At 49.6% G+C, this 19,253-nt stretch overlaps 1 protein-coding gene across 1 annotated transcript in view; it reads right to left on the reverse strand.

Annotated features, from left to right (window-relative positions):
* Window positions 1-19,253, reverse strand: part of LOC140904590 (uncharacterized) — a 565,656-nt gene that overhangs the window by 215,220 nt on the left and 331,183 nt on the right.

Genomic DNA, 19,253 nt, shown 5'->3' on the forward strand with positions numbered 1-19,253 from the left:
AGACCGGGGGGGATTTTATGTGGCTATTAAAGAACTAGCTGGAAAAGGGGGGACCGTTTGTCATATAAAATCCAGCCTGTCCAATACATAAACAGAAAGTGATGGTCCCCCCCACCCCCGTTCACCTGGGCAGCAGGGAGCCCTCTGAGGGGCTGACTGGAGGGGACGGGTGGGGGGAAGCTGGAGGGCTCCCTGGGGGAGGGGAGGGGGCGGCAGTGGGGGATGGGCAGGTGGGGGGTAGGTGGGGGCTGGGGGCAACGGTGCTGCAGTTGGGGGGCATCAAGTGGGACTGGGAAGCCGGGATCGGGGGCAGCCCCATGGGGGACACGTCCCCTCCCTTCCCCGCCCCGGCAGAGACCCGGCGTCTCCTCCCACCCCCACGCCGGGGCAGCCAGGTTGGGGGATGGCTCCGGGCTCCAACTTCCCACCGACATCGGGACAAATCGCTGCAGATAAAACGCGGGGGGGAGGGAAATCCCGCCCCCCCCCCCACGGGAGGGGAGTTTCAATGGACATGTGAGGAGGAGGGAGAGACGGGAGGGCGGATCAGGGGAGACCAGAGAGCGGATCAATGGGGGGGTGGGGGGGAGTTTACAACCAGGTGGGAGCTACCGAGAGGGAAAAGGGGAAAACTGGGGGGCATTTGTGCCCGGGGGGGGGAGGGGATCCAATTAACTCCCCCGCCGCCCCCCACTTCCCCCCGGGAATTTCCTGGCTGCACAGAGACAATTCAACCCCCAGCCCCCGCAACTCCGGCTTCTCCCCCCAACACCCCCCAAGGGACCCCGCCCGCCGGGCCCCAGTCTCTGCCTCCCCAATCCCAGCCGTGCCGGGGGCAGAGAGTCACTTTCCTGCCCCCCCACCAGCGCTCCCCCCCCCCCCCCCCGCGGGGTCTCCCACTCACCGGGTCGGGGGCGGGCAGAGCCGGGGCTGGTCCCAGCTGGAAAAAGCCCCCCCCGGCCAGGCACGGGGGGGCTAATGACGGGCCCCCCCAGCACAGACCCCGGAGCGGAGCCGCAGCTGCTCCTCCGAGAGACCCGACACGAGGCAGCGTCTGGGGGCGGGGCCTGGAGCGGATCGGGGCGGGGCAGCGTCTGGGGGCGGGGCCTGGAGCAGACAGGGGCGGGGCAGCGTCTGGGGGCGGGGCTTGGAGACGACCAGGCGCTGCCTCGTGTCGGATCTGTAGGAGGAGCAGCTGCGGCTCCCCTCCGGGGTCTGTGCGGGGTGGGGCCCGTCATTAACCCCCCCGTGCTCCGGTGAGTGGGAGACCCGGGGGGGGGGAGCGCTGGGCGGGGGGGGCAGGAAAGTGACTCTCTGCCCCCTACCTGCCCATCCCCCACTGCCGCCCCCTCCCCGCCCCCAGGGAGCCCTCCAGCGCCCCCCCCCGCCCCCTTCAGTCAGCCCCTCAGAGGGCTCCCTGCTGCCCAGGTGAACGGGGGCCGTTGTGGGGGGACCATCACTTTCTGCTTATGTATTGGACAGGCTGGATTTTATATCACAAATGGTCCCCCCTTTTCCAGCTAGTTCTTTAATAGCCACATAAAAGCCCCCCCGGTCTTGGCGTTTATCCCATGTTCTCAGTTGCGTAGTTTGTGACACGTTTTCTCTGTACGTCTCAAAGATTCCTCAAAAATACCCTCAACGTTTGCCCCACTTTTACTCTCGTTGTCTACTTCTAATTGAATATGCCCCTGAGAGCTTTCCCTGTCTCTGTAATTATAAATTACGACGAAAATCTCAGATTTACACCTTTCCTCAGATTCCTGAATATGGATCTCAAACGTTTGCCAATGTTGCCCATTTCCGCTCTATTCATTGTGGTGGGAAATACAATCAGCTTTTACCTCCTATCAACAACTGCCATAAAATCCCTCTCATTTTCCACTTTCCTCTCTATAATTTGCATAAATGGATCCAAAATCCCTCAGATTTCCACCCTTTCTCTTTCATTTCTGAACACTGATCTCAAATCTCAGGTTTCCCTCTTAAGATGTCATTATCAAATGTCAATTAAAAATCCTCTTGGGTTTGGGGCTGTTCCCCATGTCTCTAAATCCCAGCAACTTGTCCTTCCTTGGGGGGAACCTGTCGCCCTGAGTCCTTCTCCATCCTGGTTGGGAAATTAACCCCCCTGCAACAATGATCATCTTTCCCTCTCCTTTGAGAATCATTTGTTCCCTCCTTTCTCTCTGTTAAAAATGTTTGCTGATAAAAGAGACTAGCCATATATTCAATACCCATCAAAGCCAGGGGCCTCCCCCTGTTTGGGGGATGGGTGTTCCCAGTTGGTAACAGGAGAGTTGGCTGGACCCTTTTCTTTTCTCCAGCTGGCATGGGATGAGGAGGTCCCTCTGAGTGCAGCGTGGGTCCAGAAGTATCCCAAACCCCATGACAAAGGGTGTCTGTGAGGGGGGGCTTCCCACAGTGCAAAGCTGTAGCCAAGTCTGGGGTGGATCCACGGTGGCCATTATTTGCTAGTGACAGAGTATGGAAATGTCTTACTGATTTTAGCCCTCCATGGCTTCCCTTCTCCTGTTAAAGAGGCGCCCCCCGGGCTCCCTCTGCCTGTGTGACTGGCCAGCAGGGGGTGGTGATAACTTTCTATCCACTTACCAGACACAGTGAGGGAACATTGTTGCTGTGGGGGGGCAGGTGTCTGTGTGGGGAGATTGCAGCGGGAGCTGAAGGGGCATTGTGGTAGGGGGAGGCCTCTGGGTGGCTGGGCAGGGGGGGCCCTAGTCAGGTTGGTGGGTTCTGGAGGGTTTGGGGTTTTGGGGAGTAGTTCTGATGTGCCCAGCCCTAAGGCTATGGGTCCTGGAGGTGGGTATCGCTGGGGGCCTGTTGGCTGCAGACCAGTGGGGGTGGGGGCTCTTGGGCAGGTGGGGCAGGGGATTAGATGCTGCCTGGTGCTGTGTCAGGGGCTCTGTCTGGGATTGCCCAGCTGGCTCCTGGGACCATTGCCATGCCCAGTGCACAGAGCTGTGGTTGGGCGGTCCCTGGCGCAGAGTGAGGGGTCCTCCTGTAAAGTGTCAGGGGGTCCTGCTGGGAGGAGGAATGGGTCCCAGGCAAATGGCCTGGCAGATCCTGGTGGAGGGCAGGTGGGGGTCCTAGGCAGGCAATGGGGAAATCCCAGGCAGGCAGTGAAGGACTATAAAATGACTCTACACAAACAGCCCCCCACCCCATTTCTCCTGCCATTTGCAGGAGCAAATCCAGCCATGGGGGAGCAAACAACCCAGGAATGAGAGTTTCCTAGCAGACAGGCATGGAGAGGGCACAGGGAAAAGGAGATAGAGAGACTGACAGGGTCCGTGGGATAAAAGAGTTTTGAAAGAGATTTCCAGCTCTCTCATCTGCCCAGACAGATGTATCACTGCACTGTGGGGAGAATCACATTCCTGTGGACAAGACGAGGATGAGAGAGAGGAAAACCCAGTTCCTGACTCCATGTCCCTCCTGCTAGGGTGTGGCTGCCGTGGGGTCAGTGTCAGAGGGAATCCTCGAAAGGGACTCCTTTGGTTCTGCGTTTTTCTAGGATTGCGTTCAGAGACTTTGTTTTGGGATGCGGGAGGGAGAAAGGAGGTTAAAAGTGTGTCTGTGGGCCTAGCCTGGCAGGAGGGGCCAGGTCTCTGCTGTAATCCAGAGATTGAGCATTTTCTCAGCACGGCAGAATCTCGGATCTCGCTCTGCAGGGAAAGAGCCTGGGGGAAGCGTGATGTGAAATGAACTAATGTCCGTTCCTAAACTTCTACAACAGCCCTTCTTGCCCGGCCAGGTTGCAGAACGACGCTCATGTTTCTTTCCGGTTCATCCCGTCCTCCCATGGGACAAGGGAGCGACATGGCTGCAGAGGAGCCAGCTCAGGTAGGGATTATTGTGGGGGGTTCTGATCTGTTCCTGCAGGAGGGAGAGGGACAGCAAATACACGGGAGAGGGGAAGGTTTGCACCATCTGGTTTGGAGGTTGGAGCGGGGCAGGAAATGCACAGGGTGGAGAAAGGGAGGAGGCCAGGGGGTGGCAGACCTGCTGGGAGTTGTTTAATAAGTGGCCTAGATTCTGGGAAGAGACCCATGAGGTTCGGAGGTGGAAATGCTCCAATCTGGTGAACAGAAAATAACCTACCTAGATGGGGCTGGGAAAAAGGACCAGACTCCTAGTGCTGGAGCCTGACCCAACTAACCAGCGGGTGCCTTGAAATACGAAGGGGGAAGCCACCAGTCAGGCTTAGGGGAGATTCCCCTGCTTCATATCCAGCTCTAGAAGTGGCTAAGTCATTATGCAAGGTAACCTATTTCTCCTTGTTTTTTCCGCCCCCACCCGCTTTCTTGTTAAACCCTGGATTTGTTCTGGAAATGGGCCACCTTGATTATCATACACATTGTAAGGAGAGTGATCACTTTAGATAAGCTGTTACCAGCAGGAGAGTGGGGTGGGAGGTGGTATTTTTTTCATGATTTGTGTGTATATAAAAAGCTCTTCTACACTTTCCACAGTTTGCATCCGATGAAGTGAGCTGTAGCTCACGAAAGCTTATGCTCAAATAAATTGGATAGTCTCTAAGGTGCCACAAGTCCTCCTTTCCTTTTCACAAGGAGGAGGGTGTTGGGCTTCCTACAAGAGATCTCTCCCTAGACCCTGCTCGGGGCAGCATCTCCGAGAATCTGGGGGAATCCAGACAAGGGAGCTCCAGCAGCAGAGCATTGAAACTCAGCCAGGATTACAGATGACACAACTCCTCACTGCTCTGGATTGCCCCGTGCATGGGACAATGGCCTCGGTTGCTGGTGAAAATCCTTGAGACCTGGAGAGTTGCTCCCCCATCCGCATGTGCAATAGCCACAATCTCTCTTCTCTGCAGACTTGGTTTTTTGAGTCCCTCATTCCTGAAGTCACATGACCCCGATTCTTATTTTTCACATTCTGCTTTTCTAGACTATTTAGAGTCTGTTGCTTGTGAATGATAGTTTCTAATTTCCCAGTGTTCTCCACAGCCAGGGATTTTCCTACTCCCTCCCATTGCACTGAACTCACTAGGTTCCCTGGTATTTAAGAACGGCCACACTGGGACAGACCAAAGGTCCATCTAGCCCAGTGTCCTGTCTTCCGACAGTGACCAGCGCCGGGTGTCCCAGAGGGAATGAAGAGAACAGGGAATCATGAAGTGATTCATCTCCTGTCACCCATTCACAGCTTATGACAAACAGAAGTTAGGGACACCATCCCTGCCCATCCTGGCGAATAACCATTCACGACCTGTCCTCAATAGATTTCTCATGGTGTTTTGTTTTTTTTTTTGTAACCCTATTATAATCTTGGCCTTCACAACGTCATCTGGCAAAGAGTTCCCCAGGTTGACTGTGCGTTGTGTGAAGAAATACTTCCTTTTGTTTCTTTTAAACCTGCTGCCTATTAATTTGATTGGGAGATTCCTAGTCCTTGTGTTATGAGAAGGAGTAAATGACACGTCCTTATTTACTTTCTCCACGGCAGTTTTGATTTTATAGACCTCTCTCATATCCCCCCTTTGTCTGTTTTCCAAGCTGAATAGTCCCGGTCTTTTTAATCTTTCCCCGTAGAGAAGAGTTTCATACCTGTAATCATTTGGGTTGCCCTTTTCTGAACCTTTTCCAATTCCAATATATCTTTTTTTGAGATGGGGCAACCACATCTGCAGGCAGTATTCGAGATGTGGGTGTACCATGGGTTTATATAGAGGCGATATGATATTTTCTGTCGTCTTATCTATCCATTTCAGAATGATTCCCAACATTCTCTTAGCTTTTTGACTGCCGTGGCACACTGAGTTGATGTTTTCAGAGAACTGTGCCCAGTGACTCCAAGATCCCTCTGTTGAGTGGAAACAGCTCATTTAGAGCCCATCATTTTGTATGTGTAGTTGGGATTATGTTTTCCAATGGGCTGCAATATGGTGCTATCCTGACACCTCGTCCTGCTGAGATCCTGCATTCAGTGATATCACTGCCCTTCCTGTTCCCGTTCTCATAAAACAAAAAGAGCATCCAAATGTGTGTTTACCTTCATTCCCTCAGCGGTCCTCATGGGAATCCCTGATCAGTTCCAAAGTGTATTAAAACCTTTCTTAAAGGGTTACCTCCTGGTGGTTATCAGGTCCTGTGAGTTTGTAGCCCAGAAAGACCCCCCTCAGTCATCTCAAACTCAGCTGTTTATCCCCCAAAAGTCTGTTGTCTTCAGTCTCCTGAATGAGGGGAAATCCGTCACTTCCCCTTTCTGCGTTGGGTAAACCTTCAAAAGGTGGAACTCTGCATAACCAGCCATGAGATCTGGCATTCATCACCCCGTAGCGATACCAGCTTGCACAGGAAACCCATCCCGCAGCCCTTCCTGGTATCATGTGGTGCATCTCGGCATCATAGTCTGTGAAGAATTCATGCTTTCAAGGGCTGGCTTAGATATACAGATAACAGTTATAATTAGGGCAAGAGTTTGCAGGCAATGAAAAGAGAGTAATTGACAAACGTGAGCAATATCTAATCCTTTAAAGCCTGAAAGTGCCTTGGGGGGAGGGGACAGGAGCCGGCTGTGTGGGGGCGGTGGGGCTCAGATACTGGGCATTGAGAGCCTAGAGCCAGCTGTGCGCTCGAGAGACGGGGCATGAACCAGCTGTGTACAGGGCAGATGAGCAGGGGAGAGGTGCTGTGGACACGGCCGCGAGCAGCTGTGACTGCCGTCCTCTCTGCAGCATGATGAGAGAGCCTGGCGTCCCACTGCCGATCCCAGACTTGTATGAGGAGGGAAGAAATCGGCATCAAGTCTCAACCGCAGCCAGCCTGTGCCCTGGGGAGGAGACGGGTGTCTCCAGGGAGAAATCTGGGGGATTGTGACCTTGCATGCCCCACCCACCCTCTGATCAGCAATTCCGGATATTAACGGTGATTCCAGAAACAAAGAGTAATTTTGGGAAAAAATGCAGTCCTAGCGACAATTTCCGGAAAACACTGGCCCTGGTTGTAACATTAAATCCGATAGTCTCAAGATCTAGGCCTGTGTTGATCAGATCTGCCACTCTGCCTTCACGGAGTTCACTCTGCTGGTGGGTTCTACCCCTTTCCCCATTCTGTGTCTGCCTTGTCTATTTAGATTGTAACTTCTTCAGGGCATGGGCCATCAACGCTTCTCGGTTTGTACTGTGCCTAGCAAAATGAGGACCCACTGTTAGTTGGCCCTTAGGCACTAAGGTAATGAATATGATTTATAATAATCATCTCCTGGCACTTTGAGCCAAGGAAGCCGGCCTTGGGACGTTACTACTTAAAAGTGAGCTGGGCTTAAAAGCATGGAATATTCTTTGTGACAAGTATCCCACAAATTCCACTGACCTCCCTTGTTTTCTTTGCCTTGAGCAGGGTTTCCAGTTTCCAGAACTGATGTGATCTCGCAGCTGGAACGAGGGGAGGAGTCGTGCATCCCAGACCTTCATGGCTCTAAGAAAAAAGTGCTCCCGAGAGCTCCCTGCATAGGTGAGGCATTGGTTAAACCAACGCCAAAACTGTCGGTGAATACAGGAAACATTTGGGATGCCCTACAAAGACCTTGTGAGCTCTCCAAGTTCTGGATTGTTCCCTGCAGATGTAGAATCGTTAGGCAGAGGTCACTCATGGCTTCCCACCTATCCTGACTGACAACTGGCAGCAGGTCCCTCCCCAGTCTCGCTGTCCCCTGAGATTTCTTCTGAGATACGGACCCAGAACTGATCCCTTCCTTTCTCTCCTCTGGGGAAGGTTGAAGGGAAAATAAGCTCCTGATAGGTTTGATCTGTCCTGTACACATTTTGGTTCCTTCATCCCTTTTCCCATTCTTCTCTCTGAGATTTCCTTTCTCTCTGGCGCAGGCAGAGACTTACGTCTGGATTCTCTCGGTCTCCCATCAGGTGTTGGGATGGTGAGTGAAAACGAGGAGGAACCACAGCAGGAAGATGCTGAGCGAGTAGAAGCCCATGGGATGTTGTCAGGAAGGTCCAAAGGGAATGATTCTGGGAGCTGTGCACGCCCAGAAAAAACAAAAGCCTGTGAGAGTCAGCAGAGGCCAGAGGAAAACTTCGGTAGCCAGTCAGACCTTATTACACGTGAGAGAATGAACTTGGAAGGAACACGCTACACATGCCTCGAGTGTGGGAAAAGCTTCAAAGGGAGCTCGGGCCTTCTCACACATCAGAGAATCCACACGGGTGAGAAACCTTACGGATGCCCTGAGTGTGGGAAACACTTCAAGCAGAGCTCACACCTTATTACACATTGGAAAATCCACACAGGTGAGAAACCTTATGGATGCCCTGAGTGTGGGAAACACTTCAAGCAGAGCTCACACCTTATTAGACATCGGCGAATCCATACGGGTGAGAAACCGTATGGATGCCGTGAGTGTGGCAAACACTTCAAGCAGAGCTCACACCTTATTACACATCGGCGAATCCACACAGGAGAGAGGCCCTACACGTGCTCTGAGTGTGGGAGAAGCTTCAATCAGCGCTCAACCCTTATTAGACATCAGAAAATCCACATGGGAGGGATCTGTAACAAATGCCTTGACTAGGGCTGGCCAAAGGTATTTTTTTCTTTTAAATCACATTTGCTAATTCCCACTTAGTTATAGATGTTTAGATGATAGATGTTTTCTATCAACTCCTTTCCTTTTGGGTCAAAGGAGCGTGTGTCCCTCCAGCCAGGAATGTTCATCAGCTCCAGGTGGCGGAGAGAGGTTTGTTCCCAACAAGCTACACTGAGGCAAAAACTACCCGTGCCTTACATCCACTAGGACTGTACATGGCATTGGCTGCTCAAATTAGTGATCTTGGTGTTAAAAGACAATTACAGTTGTCGTGCAGATGCAGCCGAGGTGCAGTGGTTGGCATTAGCTTTCCCCTTGACCTGACCTAAACTCCATCACATGTCCTAGTCTAAACAAACCGTGAGCATCACAGTTATACTGTTCCCCCATTTAAAAACAATTGTTAGTCATCAAGTTCCCCCACCAGGAACATATTGTTTCATTCCCAGTTGTCACAGTTCATCAGAGCGCTGTTGCTTCAGGTTTTCCTGAAGGCAGATATTTTTACTACCGTTTTCCTCCCTTAAAATATATTGAAGTATAACAAAGAGCAGGAATAGGGAAGGGATAGGGAAAAATGTCTTTTCCCCTCTGTAACAACAGAAGAACATAGGGTAAATCAGAGGGATTCTCCATCACCATCTCTATCCCCCTGTTCTTCAATTGCTAAGGTCAATATTTCCCGAAGGGGCTGGGAAGAGGATTCTCTAGTAAATGATTTGGAACTAAGCAAAAGACCCATTCATTTGCCTCCCAAAGCAGTTGTGGCCCATGCCCTGCAGGAGGTTGCTCCTGAAGATCTTCCCTTCCTAATCAGGTGCATGTTGCCTCTTATTTGGGAAATGCAATCCCTTCCTAGGTAGAGATGGGAAAAATGGAAGTGACATTTCTGTTCAGCTCACTCCTGGCAGATGCTGTAAATGTGTAGGAAATGACATCCATGAGGAATGTGATAGAGCTGCAGAAAGACACCCATTTTGAGTAGATACCTGACATTTGGTGTCTTAGAGGGATTCTAAGCCGCACCTGAATTTAGTCCCTTATTTAAATCTGTTGCACCAGATTAAAGAAACAAAAGGGCATATTTGGGGGAGTTCTACCTCAGTATCGCTACTGGTATGTCGTGTGGTTGGTGAAGAATTCTACGCCAGAGCCGTGTAAAATTGCTACAACTAAGGTCAAAGATTTGACAAGAACTCAGGTAGAAATGAGAGGTACGAGTGGTTGATTTTCACCCCAGAGATGGACGCTATGGTGACCTGTGGCCAAGGTAAACTGTTTTTAGAATTGCTCACACTTCTAAAGGATGCCATGATGAAACTGGGAACAAGTGTCTTTTACCATTTGGATCCCAAGTTTCCTGAAGCACAGAGAGAAACAGCTGATTCCTTCAGAGCCATGCCATGCCTATGGGTCCCAAACTGGCTGCCTTGCTGGACAAGAAGCACTTCCGTGTTGGTTAAATGATGGTAGCCAATGAGGGAATGTAACAGATTCCAAGTTCAGACTGCAGGATACATGAATGCTGAGTCCAGAGTCTGTGGTTTGGTCTCTTAGTTTTGCTCTTGAGTCTAATGCATGTGTCTCACTTTTCCGCCTCCTGCTACTCTGAAAGATTAGAAAGTGTGAAAGTAGAGCACAGGTGGTTTTTCTCATGATGCAGCCTTCCCACGTAGTGTGAGACCCCTTCCACCCACACAGGTGAGCCAGAGAGTTCCCCAGGGCTCTTGTTCGCAAAGCAAAGATGTCACATTAGGCAGGAGATGTCAAGATCTACAATGGTGATGGGCGAGTGATGGGAGCTTTTCTGGGTGGTTGTTGTTTGGTTGTTTTTTTTCCATGTAATTTTTGTTTTGTTTTTGCAACTAGTTCTTTTTATAGCTGTTGAGACCCTTGTCCTTTTGAGCACAGCTCTTTAACCCTCAGGCCTGGCTCTGGAAACCTCAGAACCGGCTTTGCGTTTTTTTTTTTTCATGTTTGCTATCTTCCGAGTTCGCACATCCACACGACATGCGGTTCACAGCAACGGATACTTTGAGAAACCTGCTGGGTGAAGCAGGCCTTTTCCAAACTGACATTGGCCCAAATTCTGCCTCAGTTCAGCTGGATTGGGACACGTCTGTGTCAAAGGAGTGGTTCACACCTGATTTGCCCAGAGACCTCAGAGGAGGGGTAGTTAGATATAGGATAAGTAGGAATTGACAACAATGAAGTTAAATATAAAGGTGAAAGACCCTCACCTTGCAGGTCAACAAGCCTGTTCTGTTCTTTCCATCCAATGCATCTGGCACTGGTCGCTCTCAGGTAGCACACTGGGCTTGACGGAGCATTGGTCTGACCCAGTCTATGACCTGTCGTGCGTTCTTATGTAAGCCCTCTGCGGCCTTGTCTACATGGGCAAGTTTCTGCACAGGAAAGCAGCTTTCTGTGGTGTAACTCCCGAGGTGCGCACGCAGATTTCGTGATGCATGATAGAAAGGGGCCATGACAGGGACACACTGCCGTGCGGGGTCAAAGGGAAGGAGCTGTGAGACGCCTACCACAAGGTGCAGGAGGCAAACTGCTGCTCCATATTGGGGGCTAACTAACCCCAGCATCACGGCAAGAATCTACCTAGCAGCTGGAGAAAAAATACGTATGAGAGTCAAAGACACCCCCACATGACATGTATCTTCCCCAATCTGAACACCTGGAAGATTGTCTGGAAGACTCAGAATTTGAACTGCGGAGATTGGTCCCAGGCTGAGAGGGAATTCAGTCTGTGTATTAAGAACTCAACATTGCCTGGAGCAACCAGTGAGTGAGAAAAGCTGTTTGATCCAATTCTTGCTTAGTATATTCAAATTAGAGTGTAGACTGGGAGTCTATTTTCATTTGTTATGTAACCACTTTTGACCTCTGTGACCAACAGTTAGACTCAGTTAAAATCTAACTTTCTGTAGTTAATAAACTTATTTTAATATTTTATACTTACTCCTGAGTTTGTCCAAAGTGTTTGGGAAAGTTGCTCACATGACAAAGGCTGGTGCATGTCCCCTTTATTTTTGATGAAGTGGCGAACTAATTAATGAGCTTACACTTTTCAAGAGAAGGCCATGAGCCGTGTAAGATGGTACATTTCTGAGGTGCAAGGCTGAGAGCTGGGGAGATATGCTGGTGTCTCTGTATAATTGAGGAGTGGCTTATAGAGCATTCATGCAACTTAGTTGGGTGCTTTGCTACATGTTGTTGGCCAAATGATCATAGAATCCTAGGATATCGGGGTTGGAAGGGACCTCAGGAGGTATCTAGTCCAACCCCCTGCCCAAAGGAGGACCAATCCCCAACTAAATCATCCCAGCCAGGGCTTTGTCAAGCCTGATCTTAAAAACTTCTAAGGAAGGAGATTCCACCACCTCCCGAAGTAACCCATTCCAGTGTTTCACCACCCTCCTAGTGAAAAAGTTTCTCCTAATATCCAAGCTAAATCTCCCCCACTGCAACTTCACCATTACTCCTTGTCCTGTCATCTGCTGTCACTGAGAATAGTCTAGATCCGTCCTTTTTGGATCCACCTTCATTTAGTTCAAAGCAGCTATGACATCCCCCCTCATTCTTCTCTTCCGTAGACTAAACAATCCCAGTTCCCTCAGCCTCTCCTCATAAGACATGTGTTCCAGACCCCGAATCATTTTTGTTGCCCTTCACTGGACTCTCTCCAATTTCTCCACATCCTTCTTGTAGTGTGGGGCCCAAAACTGGACACAGTACTCCAGGTGAGGCCTCACCAGTGTCGAATAGAGGGGAACGATCACATCCCTCGATCTGCTGGCAATGCCCCTACTTATACAGCCCAAAATGCCATTAGCCTTCTTGGCAACAAGGGCACACTGTTGACTCATCTCCACCTTCTCATCCACTGTCACCCCAGGTCCTTCTCTGCAGAACTGCTGCCGAGCCATTCGGTCCCTAGTTTGTAGCGGTACATTGGATTCTTCCATCCTAAGTGCAGGACTCTGCACTTGTCCTTTGTTGAACCTCCTCAGATTTCTTTTGGCCCAATCCTCCAATTTGTCTAGGGCCCTTTGTATCCTACCCTTCCCTCCAGCGTATCTACCTCTCCTCCCAGTTTAGTGTCATCCGCAAACTTGCTGAGGGTGCAATCCACACCATCCTCCAGATCATTTATGAAGATATTGAACAAAACCGGCCCCAGGACCGACCCTTGGGGCACTCCGCTAGATACCGACTGCTAACTAGACATGGAGCCATTGATCACTACCCGTTGAGCCTGACAATCTAGCCAGCTTTCTACCCACCTTGTAGTGCATCCATCCAGCTCATACTTCTTTAACTTGCTGACAAGCATACTGTGGGAGACCGTGTCAAAAGCTTTGCTAAAGTCAATTAATAACACGTCTAATGCTTTCCCTTCATCCACAGAACCAGTTATCTCATCATAAAAGGCAATTAGATTAGTCAGGCATGACTTTCCCTTGGTGAATCCATGCTGACTGTTCCTGATCACTTTCCTCTCCTCGAAGTGCTTCAGAATTGATTCCTTGAGGACCTGCGCCATGATTTTTCCGGGGACTGAGGTGAGGCTGACTGGCCTGTAGTTCCCCGGATCCTTCTTCTTCCCTTTTTTAAAGATTGGCACTACATTAGCCTTTTTCCAGTCATCCAGGACTTCCCCCGTTCGCCATGAGTTTTCAAAGATAATGGCCAATGGCTCTGCAATCACATCCACCAATTCCTTTAGCACTCTCGGATGCAACGCATCCGGCCCCATGGACTTGTGCACATCCAGCTTTTCTAAATAGTCCCGAACCACTTCTTTCTCCACAGAGGGCTTGCCACCTCCACCCCATGCTGTGCTGCCCAGTGCAGTAGTCTGGGAGCTGACCTCGTGAAGACAGAGGCAAAAAAAGCATTGAGTACATTAGCTTTTTCCATCTCCTCTGTCACTAGGTTGCCTCCCTCATTCAGTAAGGGGCCCACACTTTCCTTGGCTTTCTTCTTGTTGCCAACATACCTGAAGAAACCCTTCTTGTTACTCTTAACATCTCTCGCTAGCTACAACTCCAGGTGTGATTTAGCCTTTTTGATTTCATTCCTACATGCCCGAGCAATATTTTTATACTCATCCCTGGTCATTTGTCCAATCTTCCACTTCTTGTAAGCCTCTTTTTTGTGTTTAAGATCAGCAAGGATTTCACTGTTAAGCCAAGCTGGTCGCCTGCCATATTTACTATTCTTTCTACACATCGGGATGGTTTGTCCCTGTAACCACAATAAGGATTCTGTAAAGTACATCAAGCTCTCCTGGACTCCTTTCCCCCTCATGTTATTCTCCCAGGGGATCCTTCCCATCAGTTCCCAGAAGGAGTCAAAGTCTGCTTTTCTGAAGTCCAGGGTCCGTATTCTGCTGCTTTCCTTTCCTCCTTGTGTCAGGATCCTGAACTCGACCATCTCATGGCCACTGCCTCCTAGGTTCCCATCCACTTTTGCTTCCCCTACTAATTCTTCCCGGTTTGTGAGCAGCAGGTCAAGAAGAGCTCCGCCCCTAGTTGGTTCCTCCAGCACTTGCACCAGGAAATTGTCCCGTACAGTTTCCAAAAACTTCCTGGATTTTCTGTGCACCGCTGTATTGCTCTCCCAGCAGATATCGGGGTGATTGAAGTCCCCCATGAGAACCAGGGCGTGCCATCTTGTAGCTTCTGCGAGTGGCCAGAAGAAAGCCTCATCCACCTCATCCCCCTGGTCCGGTGGTCTATAGGAGACTCCCACCACTGCATCACCCTTGTTGCTCACGCTTCTAAACTTAATCTTAAACTTAATCCAGAGACTCTCAGGTTTTTCTGCAGTTTCATACTTGAGCTCTGAGCAGTCATACTGCTCCCTTACATACAGTGCAACTCCCCCACTTTTTCTGGCCTCCCTGTCCTTCCTGAACAGTTTATATCCATCCATGACAGTACTCCAGTCATGTGAGTTATCCCACCAAGTCTCTGTTATTCCAATCACATCATAATTCCTTGACTTTGCCAGGACTTCCAGTTCTCCCTGCTTGTTTCCCAGGCTTTGTGCATTTATGTATAGGCACTTGAGGTAACCCGCTGATTGCCCCTCTTTCTCAGTATGAGGCAGGAGCCCTCCTCTCTCCTGCACTCCTGCTCGTGCTTCCTCCTGGTATCCCACTTACCTCAGGGCTGTGGTCTCCTTCCCCCAGTGAACCTAGTTTAAAGCCCTCCTCACTAGGTTAGCCAGCCTGCTTGCGAAGATGCTCTTCCCTCTCTTCGTAAGGTGGAGCCCGTCTCTTCCTAGCACTCCTCCTTCTTGGAACACTATCCCATGGTCAAAGAATCCAAAGCCGCCTCTCCGGCACCACCTGCGTAGCCATTCGTTGACTTCTACAATTCGACGGTCTCTACCCTGGCCTTTTCCTTCCACGGGGAGGATGGACGAGAAGACCAATTGCACCTCAAACTCCTTTATCCTTCTTCCCAGAGCCATGTAGTCCACAGTGCTCCGCTCAAGGTCATTCTTGGCAGTATCATTGGTGCCCACATGGAGAAGCAGGAAGGGGTAGCGATCCGAGGGCTTGATGAGTCTCGGCAGTCTCTCCGTCACATCACGAATCTTAGCTCCTGGCAAGCAGCAGACTTCTCGGTTTTCCCGGTTGGGATGGCAGATAGATGACTCAGTCTCCCTGAGGAGAGAGTCCCGACCACCACCACCCGCCTCCTTCTCTTGGGAGCGGTGGTCGTGGAACCCCCAACTCTAGCACAGTGCATCTCATGCCTTCCAATTGGCGCAGTCTCCTTCTGCTGCCTTCCCTCAGACGTATGATCTGGTCCACTCAGATGCTGAGGTTGTGAGTTCAAGCATCAGCTTTCTTTAAGCAATGGCTTCTGCCATTCATCTTGCCCGTCGGAAAATACAATTCCGGCTCAGAAGACACCCAGGTTCTCTTCCTCTGCAGAGTGCAGGACAGATTCCACAGATCTACAAGGCTCCATTCTCCACCTGCACCCTGTGTCAGGAGGCATCAAGCAGAGCCCAGAGCACTGCCCATCCTGTGATTCTTGAGCCCCTGACTTCCCCCTCAACCTTTGCTCCCCAAACCACCTTCCTGCACTCCCTCTTGGCTGTGAGACTCAAACCCTGCCTGGCTTTCGATATGTTCATGTGGTTTTTGTCTGTCAGGTTGATGAGCATGTGGGTCCTGTGTGATTTCTGTGGATGCCTTGCATAGTTTTGTGTGCGTGTGTCTGATTTTTGCAGGCAAATTGTTTTTTGCTTCGTATTCTTTTGGTATGTGGTTTTTGTGCTTTCGTCTTGTGTGCTTTTTCTGTATGTTTTGTGTGGCTTTCCCTTATGTACATATGTCTACTGATCAATGGCTCCATGTCTAGTTGGCAGCCGGTATCTAGTGGACTGCCCCAAGAGTCGGTCCTGGGGCCGGTTTTGTTCAATATCTTCATTAATGATCTGGAGGATGGTGTGGATTGCACCTTCAGCAAGTTTGCAGATGGCACTAAACTGGGAGGAGTGGTAGATACAGAGGGACCTAGACAAATTGGAGGATTGGGCCAAAAGAAATCTGATGAGGTTCAACAAGGACAAGTGCAGAGTCCTGCACTTAGGACAGAAGAATCCAATGCACCGCTACAGACTAGGGACCGAATGGCTAGGCAGCAGTTCTGCAGAGAAGGACCTAGGGATGACAGTGGACGAGAAGCTGGATATGAGTCAAGAGTGTGCCCTTGTTGCCAAGAACGCCAATGGCATTTTGGGCTGTATAAGTAGGGGCATTGCCAGCAGATCGAGGGACGTGATCGTTCCCCTCTATTCGACATTGGTGAGGCCTCATCTGGAGTACTGTGTCCAGTTTTGGGCCCCACGCTACAAGAAGGATGTGGATAAATTGGAGAGAGTCCAACGAAGGGCAACAAAAATGATTAGGGGACTGGAACACATGACCTATGAGCAGAGGCTGAGGGAACTGGGATTGTTTAGTCTACAGAAGAGAAGAATGAGGGGGGATTTGATAGTTGCTTTTAGCTACCTGAAAGGTGGATCCAAAGAGGATGGATCTAAACTATTCTCAGTGATAGCACATGACAGGACAAGGAGTAATGGTCTCAAGTTGCAGTGGGGGAGGTTTAGGTTGCATATTAGGAAAAACTTTTTCACTAGGAGGGTGGTGAAACACTGGAATGGGTTACCTCGGGAGGTGGTGGAATCCCCTTCCTTAGAAGTTTTTAAGGTCAGGCTTGACAAAGCCCTGGCTGGGATGATTTAACTGGGAATTGGTCCTGCTTCAAGCAGGGGGTTGGACTAGATGACCTTCTGGGGTCCCTTCCAACCCTGATATTCTATGATTCTATGATTCTCTGTGTGCTGTGTGGGTCTGATTTTTGTTAATGCCTACAAGGGGCTGTTCAGTGTGTGATTTTCTCTTTCTCTCTCTGTTTGTATCTTCATGTGTAAATTCACTGGAATGTTTAAAAATATCCACAGCTTTGCCAATTTTCACCAGGAATTTTTCTCAGTCAACAAATTCTCACTTGTTCCCTACCGAAGCGTTCACTCTTGGATGGCATCAAATTAACCTATGAAATTCTGAACTGCAACCTCACCTGCTTTTCAGGGATTCTTCCTTAGACTCAGAGGATCAAGAGCTGGAAAATTCACCTAATTCAGTTTAAAGGCAAAGCTTCACTGAGAGTTGAAATTCCAAGCCCTTGTTTACAAAATGAGAAAAAGAGCCAGGGGAAGCACTTCCTTTTGATTCACAGAATAAAACGTTTGTCATTTAAGGGTTTGTTTCCCATATTTTAAAACCACAAGGGGTCTTCGTAAACACCCAGTCTGACCTCTTGTCTAGCACGGGCCCGATACCTGCCCCCGAAGAATTCCTTTTCAACTAGAACAGATCCGTTTAAAAAAAAATAGATCCAATTTTGATTTGAAAATTTCCAGGAATGGAGACTCCACCAGGACTCTGGGTAAGATTTTCAATGGTTAATTCCCTTCCCTCTCAGAAAGCATGCCTTATTTCCAATCTGAATATGTCTAGCTTCACTTCCAGCCATTGGCTCACATTATACATTTGTCTGTTAGATTGAAGAGCCTGTTTGTAAGTATTGTTCCCCATGTAGGTACTTAGGGAGTGAGAGCGTCATCCCCTAAACCTTTTCTGAGCTCTTTGTGACTATCACAGCAAGGCGGGGGTTTTAAGCCTTTCATCCTTCTCATGGCTCTTCTTTCTCCTCTCAAATGTTTCATCCTCCTTCTTGAACTGGGGACCTCAGAACTGGATGAAGTGGGCACAACAAATACAGAGGTAAAAAGACCTTTCGACTCCTAGCTGAGATCCCACTGTTGCTGTATACGTGGCTGACATTCCTTGTTCCTAGATGTACACGCTCCCGTTTAGCCTTAGCCGCAGGAAATAGTCATCAGCACCACCTCAGCTCTCCGTTCTGAGATTTACTTCTCACTCCCTAGATGCCAAAATATCTCCTTAGGATTCTAGATGGCTGTCCTCCACTGGCTGGATCAGATGTTCCTGCTTCCCCTCAGTAATCTTCAGATGATCCGTGTTCTCCAGAGCTTACCCTCCCAGACAGGACTGAACAACCTTAGCTTATAACTAGACCACCCGTGACCTCAACTAGGTGCCCTGAATGCACCACTTTTGAATTCCCTCCAAGTTCTAGCATAGAAATGCGAAGCAGTTGGTGTTGTAATGTTACAGGAGAAGTTGAAATGAGGCTATTTCTCATGTAGAAGGCAATGATTGTGTCAGGAAGGGGATTTGAACGCCCACCTGCATATGGAGCCCAGAACACAAATGACGGAAAGACACAGCCTTGAGTTTGACACGTTAGACCACTCGGCCAGCCTGTCACTGTTAGTCAAGCCACTTATCAATCACAGTTTTCTTTAACTTGTTGTGAACTTTCCAGGGAGGTGGAGATGGCATATCTCTTTCAACTTCTAGAGACTTTCTAAAGCACAAGCGATTTTTATATGTCATCTCCCTGCTCCCTTTTTAAGGGAATAAAAGATGATTGCTACCATTCTGAGAAAGTAATGTTGAACCTCAAACTCCTGCCTGGTGGGCCAGACGGCCAAGCAACCAGCACCCACAACTTCTACCACCTTTTGTTTCCAAAATAGCTCAGCCCTCAGTGTGTTGAGCCTTTCTGAAAATCTGGCCAAAATGTTTATTGCCCAAATGGGAGCTGAGTTCTTCTGAAAATCTGGCTCTAGGGGTGGGGGTGAGACCTTCTGAAAATTCTGGCCCATGTGTCTGGAAACTCTAAGAACCTTCAGAACTTTTATCGTGTGCTAGAACCTGATGAGAAAACCTTCCTTCTGTCGAACTCAGCAGAGATTTTCTCATTGACTTACAATCACAATGTTTCATCTTGATCCCAGATTTAGGTATCAACAAAATGCATTGATTGTATTTTTACAATTAGTGTGAAACAAACACGCCTAGTTGGACAGAGGGATAGAAGTAGGTCTGCCACTAAACCACATTGCCTTTCATCAGTGCTACCTGAGCAAGCTAGAAACCAGTGGCCAACAGGTGAAAGGCCCATCGTCTATGCTTAGAACACGACAGCAGCTAGCCCTCAGGAATGGAAGAGGCTAATGGTCAGTTTTGCTGA

Source organism: Lepidochelys kempii, unplaced genomic scaffold (genome assembly GCF_965140265.1).
Source record: "Lepidochelys kempii isolate rLepKem1 unplaced genomic scaffold, rLepKem1.hap2 scaffold_37, whole genome shotgun sequence".
In the NCBI taxonomy this organism is placed as follows: Eukaryota; Metazoa; Chordata; order Testudines; family Cheloniidae; genus Lepidochelys; species Lepidochelys kempii.